Source organism: Pseudonaja textilis, chromosome 14 (genome assembly GCF_049901715.1).
Source record: "Pseudonaja textilis isolate UNSWEBS1 chromosome 14, rPseTex1.2, whole genome shotgun sequence".
Lineage (NCBI taxonomy): Eukaryota > Metazoa > Chordata > Lepidosauria > Squamata > Elapidae > Pseudonaja > Pseudonaja textilis.
Window position 1 is genome coordinate 15,310,970 of NC_142003.1, and position 13,051 is coordinate 15,324,020.

At 45.9% G+C, this 13,051-nt stretch overlaps 1 protein-coding gene across 1 annotated transcript in view; it reads right to left on the reverse strand.

The window, feature by feature from the left end:
• Positions 1–11,505, reverse strand: part of ABAT (4-aminobutyrate aminotransferase) — a 54,876-nt gene extending 43,371 nt beyond the window's left edge. The window contains exon 1 of the mRNA XM_026704102.2: positions 11,371–11,505. The gene's annotated coding sequence lies outside the window, so the exon portion shown is untranslated. The remainder of the gene's footprint in view (positions 1–11,370) is intronic.
• Between the last annotated feature and the right edge of the window lie 1,546 nt (positions 11,506–13,051).

The following is a 13,051-nucleotide window of genomic DNA, read 5'->3' on the forward strand; positions in this document are numbered from 1 at the left end:
CTCAGGTGACACTGACAACACTCCAAGTGGCCTCAACAACCCTCTCAAAAGATGCAAATGACCAGCTGTCCGCAAGGAATATAAATCCTTCCATTCCCCACCATCCAGTCAGAGCTGAAGAAACTTCTTGGATGAGAAGTGAAACGTCTTCAAGGAAAAAACAAGAAAGTCTAACTGCCCCCTGAAAAAGCACCTTCAGGACAACTATGACCTGGATGACTGAGAATTTCTGTACAGACTTTTAGCTGTGCAATTTGGGATGAACACCCTTGGAATATTGTGGAAACATGAACGGATTTCCAGAGGAAAAAATGGCAGTACTGCAGGAATCAGGAGCACCACTCAGGTGATCTTGAGGACACAGATAAACCTCCAAGTGGCCTCAACGACCCTCTAAAAGGATGCAAATGACCAGCTGTCCGCAAGGAATATAAATCCTTCCATTCCCCACCATCCAGTCAGAGCTGAAGAAACTTCTTGGATGAGAAGTGAAACGTCTTCAAGGAAAAAACAAGAAAGTCTAACTGCCCCCTGAAAAAGCACCTTCAGGACAACTATGACCTGGATGACTGAGAATTTCTGTACAGACTTTTAGCTGTGCAATTTGGGATGAACACCCTTGGAATATTGTGGAAACATGAACGGATTTCCAGAGGAAAAAATGGCAGTACTGCAGGAATCAGGAGCACCACTCAGGTGATCTTGAGGACACAGATAAACCTCCAAGTGGCCTCAACGACCCTCTAAAAGGATGCAAATGACCAGCTGTCTGCAAGAAATATAAATCCTTCCCTTCCCCACCATTCAGTGAGAGCTGAAGAAGCTTCTTGGATGAGAAGCAAAACATCTTCAAAAGAAAAAGCAAGAAAGCCCATTTGCCTCATGAAAAAAAAGAACCTTTGGGACACAAGAGAACCGCAGCTGAATTCTATTCTACTCTTTTCCATTCCGTTCCATCATCTCTGGCCTAAAAACAGAGAGGCTCTCCTCTGTATTTTTGCAGCTTCTGACTGAACTCTGCAGTCGGTTGTGAGAATCCTGAGATTTAATTGCTGGCATTTCTGCTTAAAAGGCTGGGATAAAAAGGCCAACGGTCCTCAGGGCAGCACCTGTCAATCAAGAGAGAGTGTAACATTTGCTCAGCTGAGGTTGGTGCCTTCCAGGTTCCTTCAGTTAAACAATGTCATTGATTGGGATCCAGGAAATGCACAGCCTGCCCTCTGGAACAAGGTTCTCCCCCTCCTCAAAAGATCGAGATGTCCCCCTTTCTGCTGTTGTTTGGAAGAGCCTTGGACTTTCAACTTTCGTGCCTTTTGAATCAGATCTTGCCTTTCTTTCGCTGCTATCATTTCAAACTCATGAAAAGTAGCGCTTTTCTACTTCAGTGGAGTCGAGGGTTTTTCTTTCTTGGGGTTTGAAGGGAGGCAGGCCTGACACCTACAAGGTCCCTTCCAACTTGGTTCATCTGTATCTCCCTAGCTGCAGGCAATCCTTGCCTCTCTTTTCTCCCCCCCGAACCCCCGAAGACGCACCGCAGCCCCTCTGCCCCAAAGGCCACAGCGAAAGCCTCCATTATCCTCGCACAACTGACCAGCACACCAAGCTGAGCCCATCAACAAGAGTCGTGAAGGAATTTATGAGCCCCATCACATGCTCCCTTACAAACTGTGGGATCATGCCAACAACAGCTCACACGGCTGGGGAAACTACACTTGCCAAAAACAGCTTTCTGCTCTTTTTTTCAGATTCTAGAAGAACTCAGCAGCTGCTGTTGGCAACATAACACCTGTTGGTAGAAATAATATTTGGGGGCCATTAAGCACCCCAGCGATGAAGAGACTTCCTGGATGTCACAGCGCAGTGGCTGCAAATTTTGGAAGGCTGCTTGCTTCTCCCTGCATGTCCAATTGTGCCGTCAGACGTTGCAACCACAATAACCAAAATCCCCTGCCAGCAAAAAGTTTGGGCAAGGACAAAGCACAAAGCAGAACCTTTTAATCGGAGCTTGAAATATGAATTCATAGATTTGCGCTTCCAAAGTGCAAGATGCCCATTTCAGGGAAATGGATATTTTACTTATTCATTTATAACATTTATAGGCTGTCCATCTTAACTCAAGATAACTGCAAGTTTGAATGATGGCAGTAGATGGTTAAAGAAACACACACAAGCATATTTGCTGCTCCAGATATCCATCTCCCCAAGATACGGCCAGGAGGGGGAGGGGAAAGGCCAAAATATTTAGGAAGGGCATCCCTTCCCCCATTTAGCAATAGCCCTTAGACTTATATACCGCTTCACAGTGCTCTATAGCCCCCTCTAAGCGGTTTACAGAGTCAGCCTCTTGCCTCCAACAATCTGGGTCCTCATTTTACCCACCTCGGAAGGATGGGAGGCAGAGTCAACCTTGAACCAGTCAAGATCGATCTCCTGGCAGTGGGCAGAGTTAGTGTGCAATAATGCATTCTAACCACTGGGAAGGAAGGAAGGAAGGAAGGAAGGAAGGAAGGAAGGAAGGAAAGAAGGAAGGAAAGAAGGAAGGAAAGAAAGAAAAAAAATAGCAATGGCATTTAGACTTATATACCTCTTTACAGTGCTTTCCAGCCCTCTCTAAGCGGTTTACAGAGTCAGCCTCTTGTCTCCAACAATCTGGGTCCTCATTTGACCCACCTTGGAAGGATGGAAGGCTGAGTCAACCTTGAGCGCTGACCAAAGTGACTTATGGCTGTTTTTCACACTTATGACGGTTGCGGCATCCCTATGGGCCCAGTTCAGATGCTTGGCAACTGGTGTATATTTAGGATGCTTGCCCTGTCTCAGGTGGACTGGGCCTTTTGGACTTAGTTGTGGTCATAAGCCGAGGAGTGCCGGTACTCAAACTCTCACGGACGGAGGCAAGAAACACACAGCTGGAATAGCTAAGTTCAGGGCAGGGTGGATAAAAATCGATGCTTTAAAAAAAATATCAGATTTTTAAACATTTAAATCGGGTTTTTTTTATTGTTATCAAATTTACTTTAATAAAATGCTTTGGGAGTAAAAAAAAAATCTATCTAAAGACAGTTTTCTATTTAAGATACATTAATAATTTAATTGAATTCAGCATGAAATGGAGTTTAGTTATGTAGCATGAGGCTGTAGATTGTGCAATATTTACATTTTTGGTCAACTCATGCAATGAATCCAAGCTCTGCAAGCGGAGATAACATGCATTTGCATTGAGGCATTCACACAAGTTCACAGTAACTCTGAGATAAACCATAAAACAAAGTTTGGGAATATTCCTTGATCTCGTCATTTTGCAAATCTACGTACACTACAAACTGTAGGATTGCTTGAAGACAAATGCATCTGGACCAGAGGTGGTATTCAGCCGGTTCTAGCGAACCGGTAGCGGAAATTTTGAGTAGTTTGGAGAACCGGCCAATCCCAACTCTGACTGGCTCTGCCCCCATCTATTCTCCACCTCCCATTGAGTCCCAGCTGATTGGCTGGGTCTCCTTTTGTTGCCCTGCACAGGAGAATGGAGCTGGAAAGCAGGTTAGTGGGGTAGGGAGGGAAGGGGGATTTTGCAGTATCCTTCCCCTGCCACGCCCACCAAGCCACGCCCACAGAACCGGTAGTAAAAATTTTTTGAATCCCACCACTGATCTGTACCACCAGGCTCTAAGTGTGAGGAAGAAGGGCAAGCAGTAAAAATTAAAGGGAAACCTTCTAAGCAGGTTTATAAATATAATATTAAAGAGCGCCTGTCATTTCAGATTCCACCTTGGCAGCAGCTGTTAGCGGGCATCCACTCACCTGCTGCCCGCCATATCCCTCACCTGGTTGTCTCACTGCCGCATCACCAGCCGTCCCGATGAAGTTGAATGGGACTGTCGGTGAGTCAACAGTGGGTCAGAAGTGGCGCTGCTGTGGGACAGAGATGACAGCTGCTCTTTAAAAATTATGGTTGAAATTGAGTTGATTTCAATCAAGCCTTTTTACTTAGTGATTCAGTCCATCCCCACCCCACCCCTCATGCCATCACTCTGCTAAACAACTAATTCCCACAACACTCTCAACTTATTAACTAAGAGTGTATTACTCATGCAATGAATCCAAGCTCTGCAAGCAGAGATAATGTGCGAGCTTGCATTGAGGCATTCATACAAGTTCACGGTTCCTCTCATTCTTCCTAGTACCTATCTCTTCCCACTTATGACTATAACCGTGTTGCTTGTATCTTTACAATTTATATTGTTCTATTTGTTTTCTAGTATGATTTGATTCCTTCTTAGTAACCTATGACTATCACTAAGTGCTGTATCTTATGATTCTTGATGAATGTATTTTATTTTTTCTTTATGTACACTGAGAGCTTATGCACCAGAGACAAATTCCTTGTGTGCCCAATCACACTTGGCCAATAAAGAATTCTATTCTATTCTATTCTATTCTATTCTATTCTATTCTATTCTATTCTATTCTATTCTATTCTATTCTATTCTATTCTATTCTATTCCATTCCAATTCCAATTCCATTCCTATTCCATTCCATTCCATTCCACTCCACTCCAATTCCTGTTCTATTCCATTCCATTCCATTCCAATTCCAATTCCAATTCCAATTCCAATTCCAATTCCAATTCCAATTCTATTCCACTCCACTCCTGTTCCTGTTCCTGTTCCTGTTCCTGTTCCTATTCTATTCTATTCTATTCTATTCTATTCTATTCTATTCTATTCTATTCTATTCTATTCTATTCTATTCTATTCTATTCCATTCCATTTCCATTCCAATTCCAATTCCTATTCTGTTCTATTCTATTCTATTCTATTCTATTCTATTCTATTCTATTCTATTCTATTCTATTCTATTCTAATCATGATTTAAATTGAGTTGATTTCAATCATATTCACCCTGGTTCAGGGAAGTGGGTTTTAGTTGCCCTTCCTTGCATTTTTCCCAGTTAAGCCTGAGACTGCCACCTCTTGTCAGCTCCTTTTCCTTCTCAGCCTCTTTGTGTACTCTGACACCTGTCGCAACCCGACTGTGACCCCCAGGCTGTGCTTGTCCTGAGAGCACAGATGGGAAATGACGGGGATGGATTTGGCTTCCCCTTCCCGGAGTGCACCTGGTACAATCAATAACCGTTCTTGGCCAACTCCCCAGAATTGGCTCAGGAGGCAATCATACAATCTTGACATCTTCAGCTCAGTCATGAGTAAGCAAAGTACTCTCGGATGTTGCCACACCTCACGCTTACCTCACGGCACAGAGAGATCTCAGGGAAGACACACTGCTTACAGAGCAAAAACCCTCTACCCTCTGCCTGATCATAGGCCAAGTTATCATGCCCCCCTCTAACTAAGAAAAGGGGAAGGAGAACAGGAACTTTTGTTGGTTCAAAACAGATAAAGGTGATTTAGCTTAACGGTACCACATCTACACGGAGGGAAGTAAGCAGTGGAGTGCCACAAGGTTCCGCCTTAGGCCCAGGACTCTTCAATATCTTCATAAACTTCTTAGGTGAGGGGATAGAAGGGGAACTTACCAAAGTTGACAGATGATACTAAGCTGTCAGGAATAGCTAACACCCAAGAAGATAGGCTCAAGATCCAGAGGGATCTTGACAGACTAGAACACTGGGCCGTATCTAACAAAATGAAATTCAACATAGAGAAAAGTAAAGTCTTACACTTAGTCAAGAAAAACCAAAAGGACACATATAGACTGGCTTAATAACAGTAACTGTGAGTCTTAGTGGACAACCAATTAAATATGAGCCAGTAATGTGCAGCGGCAGCCAAAAAAAGCCAACACAATCCTAAGCTGCATTAACAGAGGGATACAATCAAGAGCAAGTGAGGTACTAATACCACTCTACAAAGCCTTAGTAAGACCACATCTAAAGTACCACATCCAGTTTTGGTCACCACATTATAAAAAAGATATTGAGACTCTAGAAAGAGTGCAGAGAAGAGCAACCAAGATGATTAGGGGGACTGGAGGCTAAAACATACAATGAACGGTTGCAGGAAACGGGCCTGGCTAGTCTGGGGAAGAGAAGGACCAGGGGAGACAGGAGAGCAGTCTTCCAATATTTGAGGGGCTGCCACAGAGAGGAGGAAGGGGTCAAGCTATTTTCCAAGGCATCAGAAGGCCAGACAAGGAATCATGAATGGAAACTGAACAAGGGGAGATTCAACCTGGAAATAAGGAGACATTTTCTGACAGGGAGAACAATCAACCCATGGAACAGAAGCTGCCTTTGGAAGTTGTGGGAGCTTCATCCCTGGAGACTGGACTTCCATCTGTCAGAAATGATATAGGGTCTCCTGCTTGGACAGGGAGCCGGATGAAATAACCTACAAGATCCCTTCCAACTCTGGTAATCTGTATCTGTAAGATCAGCACATTCATCAGATTTCCTGAGCTTCCCTCTAACACTTTCAATTTCAAGCTTGGGAAAAACTTTGCAGAGTCAGCAGGTTGACAGCTTCCTACTGCAAACCTGGAAGGAAAAGCAGAGATTGAGGAAAGGGAGATGGAGCAGGTTGGGAAATAACTCTACATAAATGCAGGATTGAGACATCCAAAGAACATGGGGAAACCATTATCAAATGGAGATTCCAGTGGAAAGACCTTACAGGAAAAGGCAATGTGAGGTAGATGCAGACTAAATACTTAGATTAAATATGAGTGATGTAAGGAGATACAAGATCCCAAGGGAAGAACATGGGAGATGGGTCAAAAAGTCAGTAAGAGTTGAAATACTAAAAAGAGCAAGAGATGACAGATAGATATAGAATACTTCTTAATATAGGATTTGCTTGATTAAGAGTTAGAAAATAGAGGTAGGAATTAGAGATGGGGAAAATATTACGATGTACACTGCTGTATAAAATATTTTAATTGCCATGTAGACATAAATGTTAGAAGTTGAAAGATTATATTACTATGAATACCTTAATAGTATTACTATTGTTATTTGTATTGTGTATAAAGTAAACTGACCCAAACAAATGCACTGTTCACTAAGCACTTATGTATGTAAAAGAAAAAAAAACCTATAAATAAAATTTTATATATATATTAAAAGAAAAGGAAAAGGCGATGCATAAATAGGAGATTTATGGTAAAGGAAACACACAGGAGGTCTCTCTGTGTGCATGTGAGGGAAGAGAAAAACTGAAGCTAGAAAAAAGAGAGCGAAAGGAGGTGCGGACTGCTGCATAGCTAGGAAGAGCCAAATCTGATAGCATCTTGTCACCAAGATGGATTGTGTAAATGAGTTTTGGGGATTGTGTAAATGAGATTTGGAGATTCAGCTAAAGATTGCAGCTTCCTCAACTTCCCATGCTGGTCATCCAGATCTTCCTGTCAAACAGAACTGTACAATGCACATTCAGTCCAGAAATGAGAAAGGAACAGAGGACGTTGAGTTGAAATTGGACTGAGCCGGTTGTGTAACACCTCTGCAAAAGGAGGAAACATTTAGCGACGGACGGAGGTTTATGTCTCAGGAATAAAATTGAGCATCCTTTCTCTTTCCCTTAAGAGAGACCAGCAACTTAGATCTGAAAGAACACAGAACATGATTTAGGATCGTAAGGCTGGAAGGGACCTTGGAGGTCTTCTAGTCCAACCCCTGGCTCGTATAATGGCAGATCAAATGGGGAAATACCAAAAGCTGAGCAGAAGCTGCACTTTCCTGGCCTTCCTGAAAAATTCGGGTTTGCATTATTTCTGTAAGCTTTTGAAACAATCTGGCTGACATGGTATGACCCAGCAGAATTATATAGGTCTATCGTGCATGCATCATTCTAGATCAGAGGTCTCCAAATTTGGCAACTTTAAGACATGTAGACTTCAACTCTATGCTGGCTGGACAATTCTGGGAGTGGAAGTCCACAAGTCTTAAAGTTGCCAAGTTTGGAGACCTCTGATCCAGATCAAAAGGGTAAACCCAATGTCTCCTTGGCCTTTCGAGACATGGAGAGGTCTTTCTAGACAACTCAATTTTTTCTGGGAGTATATTTGTTTTTCTAGTCAGGCCAACAGCCCCAAGTTTCTTAGGAATGCTTCATATTAGGCATGTTTAACTTTAAGCTCAGAGAAGAGAAGGGGAGACATGATAGCAGTCTTCCAATATTTGAGGGGCTGCCCCAGAAAGGAGGAAGGGGTCAAGCTATTTTCCAAGGCACCCGAAGGCCAGACAAGGAATAATGGATGGAAACTGATCCAGGAGAGATTTAACCAGGAAATAAGGACAATGAGAGCAATCAACCCATGGAACAGAAGTTGCCTTCAGAAGTTGCTGGGGCCTCCATCACTGGAGGCTTTCAAGAAGAGACTGGACTGCCATTTGTCAGAAATGTGTAGGGCCTCCTGCTTGGGTGGGGGGTTGGACTAGATGACCTACATCTAGGTCCCTTCCAACTGTGTTAAAAGACTGGCTAATGACAGCGAGAACAATTATTCAGAAGTTGCCTCCAGAAGTTGTGAATGATCAATGGAGGTTTTCAAAAAGAGGTTAGACAAGTAGACCTCCAAAGTCGCTTCCAATCTTACCTTCCCTTCTGCTATTCTGCTATGGTACAAACCCTGCCCAGCTGGTGCACAGTGAGTTTTGGGGATCAAATGCTGGACTGTTACAGCTTGGGCAGAAAGATATGACTCGGCCTTCCACCTCTCTGGAGCTCCAGTCCATCTTATCTCTAATTTGATAAGAAGGACTTTCAGGACTTTTCAAATCATTGCCTTAATGATGCCTAGGTTTGCACAAGAGATTTTATGATCTACTAAGAGAATTGTGAAAGTCCTTGTTATTTTGTCAGCAGGTAGTCAATTATTGTTGGATGGAAAAAATCATCTTAGGTGGGATGGTTAAGATGAAGAAAATAAAACTGCCTTGAAACGGAGAAGCCTTTAACTTTTAGCCCCAATTATTAAAACACAGGATTCTTAAATATCTATCTTCTCAAATTCCTCCCGCCCCCTATTAAAAACTAGATAGGCTTCTCATCCTGCCTTGGTTTTCATTTTTTGGGGCGGTGATGGTTGGTTGGTTGGTTTTTAGGACAACTTAAATGCATTGGGAGCTTAAATAAATAATATGTCTTTTTTTTGAAAAGCAAGTTGCTTCTATTAGTTAATCAGAACAATGAAGCTGAAATATTACAGCAGTACCACTCTATAAAGCCTTAGTGGGACCCCACTTAGAATGCTGCATCCAGTTTTAGAGACCATGTTATAAAATAGATGTTGAAATGCTAGAAAAAGTGCAGAGAAGAGCAACCAGGATGATGAGGGGACTGGAGGCTAAAACATATGATGAACGGTTACAGGAACTGGGCCTGGCTAGTCTAGGGAAGAAGAGAAGGACCAGGGAAGACAGGAAAGCAGTCTTCCATTATTTGAAGGGCTGCCCCAGAGAGGAGGAGGAAGGGGTCAAGCTATTTTCCAAGGCATCCGAAAGCCAGACAAGGAATAATGGATGGAAACTGATCAAGGAGAGATTCAGCCTGGAAATAAGGAGAAATTTCCTGACAGGGAGAACAATAAGCCAGTGGGATGGCTTGCCTTCAGAAGTTGTGGGTGCTCCATCACTAGAGACTTGACAGCCACTTGTCTGGAATGGCATAGGGTCTCCTGCTTGAGCAGGGGGTTGGACTAGATGACCTTCAAGGTCCCTTCCAATGCTGTTATCCTGATCAAAGCTAAGAAGCCCCAGTTTCCCAATTGTCGGATGTGTTTGTTGTTATGGCAAAGTATAGGAACGTTAAATGCAGCTAGAGAGCTCTGGGCAATGTTTGAGAAGCTACTTCCAGTGGCCAGCAGGAATCTCACACAGAGCTGAAGGACGCAGAGTCTCAGAATGATCCAAAAATTGGGGGAAGGAGCCACCTGGCAGAGCAGAGGAAGATCATGGCCTTCTTCAAAGTTGGAAGTCATCCCCAAATAAGCCACTGCCTGGGTTGGGGGGGAACCCACAGTAATGTTTGCCCAGAATGGTGTATATGTTATCCTGTTCGAGTGAGCTGCTTGAAGACCTCCAAGTCTCCTCCAGCCCTAGGATGCTGTTTTCCTTTTTCTAAAAAAAATCAGAGAAAGAGGGGAGCACTGAATGGGATTGGGGAGCCAGAATAGCTCAGATCCATCGAAGGGGTGACAGGGATGTACTAATCTACAACAACCCTGCAAGGCAGCGCAAAAGGAAATGAGGGCGATCCACGCAGAGGCTCTGGAAAGAGGTTTGGGGAGGGGGATGTTTTTCCCCAAATGGAGGGATATTAAATGGAGAGGGTGTTTTTTTAGGGAGGGGAGGGAGTTGAAGGAGGCAGGGGGAGTTACGGGGACGACGGAGACCAGGAAGTGGGGATGGAGCAAGAATGTCTCCCCCACACCGCCCAGAAGAAGAGCCGGTGGGCTGGTGAAGGGGTGGGCAAGGCTGTTTGGGAAGGAGAGACCAGCCGAGGGCCTCTGCCAGGCTCCGACCTCCCACCTCCCCAAAAGCGGGGAGGGGAGAAAACCAGGGAATGAATGGAGGAGAGGGAAGGGAGCGGGTTTCCCCGTGAAGCCACTGGGAGAAGGAGAAGGGGACGCAACCAAGGGGGAGAGGGGGCTTCCCAGGAAGCCAGTGGGGGAGAAGAGAAGCAACCATAGGGGAGAGGGAGGGGAGGGGGCTTCCCAGGAAGCCAGTGGGAAGAGAAGAAGGGGAGGGGACGCAACCAAGGGGAGAGGGAGGGAGGGGCTTCCCAGGAAGCCAGTGGGAAGAGAAGAAGGGGAGGGGGACGCAACCAAGAGGGAGGGGAGGGGCTTCCCAGGAAGCCAGTGGGAAGAGAAGGAGAAGGGGAGGGGACGCAACCAAGAGGGAGGGGAGGGGGCTTCCCAGGAAACCAGTGGGAGGAGAAGGGGAGGAGGACGCAACCAAGGGGAGAGGGAGTGGAGGGGGCTTCCCAGGAAGCCAGTGGGAAGAGAAGAAGGGGAGGGGGACGCAACCAAGAGGGAGGGGAGGGGCTTCCCAGGAAACCAGTGGGAGGAGAAGGGGAGGAGGACGCAACCAAGGGGGAGAGGGAGGGGAGGGGGCTTCCCAGGAAGCCAGTGGGAAGAGAAGAAGGGGAGGGGACGCAACCAAGAGGGAGGGGAGGGGGCTTCCCAGGAAACCAGTGGGAGGAGAAGGGGAGGAGGACGCAACCAAGAGGGAGGGGAGGGGGCTTCCCAGGAAGCCACTGCGGGGAAGAAAGAAAGCAACTCCCAACTTCGCGTTGCTCCTTTCATTGATGGGTGGTCCAAGGAAAGGAGGACGGAGGGCAGCCGCGGCTCCTCGCCCCTACCTTGGTTCTGCCGGGGCTGCGTGCCATCCCTCCCCCGTCCCCACTCACCGCGTCCAGGCGACCGGCGTCCTCGGCTTGCCACCGCTTTCCTCCCGGCGACTCCCGGTGCCGCCACAGCCGCCGCCGCCCCCCGACCCCCCGTCCCGCGCCTGCTGCAACTGGCGCGGCCGAAGAGCGAAGCCAGCAGCTGGCTCCGCTCGCCGAACGCGCCGCAGCCAATCCGAGGGCAGAGCTCGCCGCCCGGCTTACGGGCTGGCCAATGGCAGGGGCCGCCCAGGAACACACCCCCTCTCCTCTGAAAAGGGAGGGGCGGCGCGGGGGGGGGGCAGGAAAGCCTGACGTCTTCTGCTTTCTCCGCCGGAGACTTCGGCTCCCATGGTTCCCAGCCGGGCAGCCAGAGGCGCGGCGTTTCCGCGGAGAGGTGGCAAGGCTGCCCGAGGCTGGGCATTCGTTTCTGCTGATCAGGGAGCAATCCTGACATGCTCAGAGGTACCCTGGCTTTCCGCAGCTCTTGTAGGCGAGGTGTGAAGAGTTGGTGAGGGGATGCTCAGAGTGGCGCTTAAGAATCCCAGCCTCAAATAACTCCGTCGCCCACCAGCAAGCACATCCAAGCCCATTTGGCATTTTCCAACGACCTGAAACCGTCTGCACACCCCATTGGCGTGTGGATTTAATTGCAGCGCCCGATTTATTCTTTAAAAGGATGCTTCCAACAGATAAGGCACCATAGCTGGGGTTTGGAGCTAGGATTAATCCATGAAGTGACACAGTACTGCCACAGTACTGCCTCATCCAACAGGGTGTTGCAGCAAGCCACAAATAACCAGAAGTTGCAGAATTCCACCCAGCATTCAAGGGCCAAGATTCCCTTTGCTCTCTTTTGACTTGGGAAACCAAGCAGCTCTTACAAAGGCCTCATAAAATCGCCACTGGCCCCCTAAGAGCTGGTCATTTCCTGAACCCCCCAAAGATTCACATTTTTTGGGGGGGGAGGTGGGAATGGAACAGCACACCTTGTTACATTTATATGCCACCTGCATTTTAGTGTACACCTTACGTATCTGATATTACCACAGTTGAGAAAGTCCAAAAATATTTCACAAGAAGAGTTCTCCACTCCTCTACTCGTTGCAGAATACCTTATGCCACCAGACTCGAAATTCTAGACCTAGAAAACCTAGAACTACACCACCTTTGGTCCGATCTAAGTATAGTATATAAAATCATACATTGCAGTGTCCTACCTGTCAATCAATACTTCAGCTTCAACCATAACAACACAAGAGCGAACAGTAGATACAAACTCAAGGTTAACCGCATCAAATTTGATTGCAGGAAATACGACTTCAGCAACAGAATGGTCAATGTCTGGAATACTCTACCTGACTCTGTGGTTTCTTCCCCAAACCCCCAAAACTTTAATCTTAGACTGTCTACTATTGACCTCACCCCTTTCCTAAGAGGTCTGTAGGGGGTGTGCATAAGCGCCTACCTAACGTGCCTACCGTCCCTGTCCTACTGTTTCTTTTATTTTATTTATTTTTCTTATATGTATCCATGTATTCATAACTATGGTTTTACTTATACCTATTATCTTGTAAGCAATTGACAAAAATAAATAAATAAAAATAAATAAATTTAGTGTAACAAGGACTACCTGTTCTTTCTTCTCAAGTTAACTCATCTTGAAAATTATTAGATTTTTTTCCTTGCTTTTTATTTTAAAGCC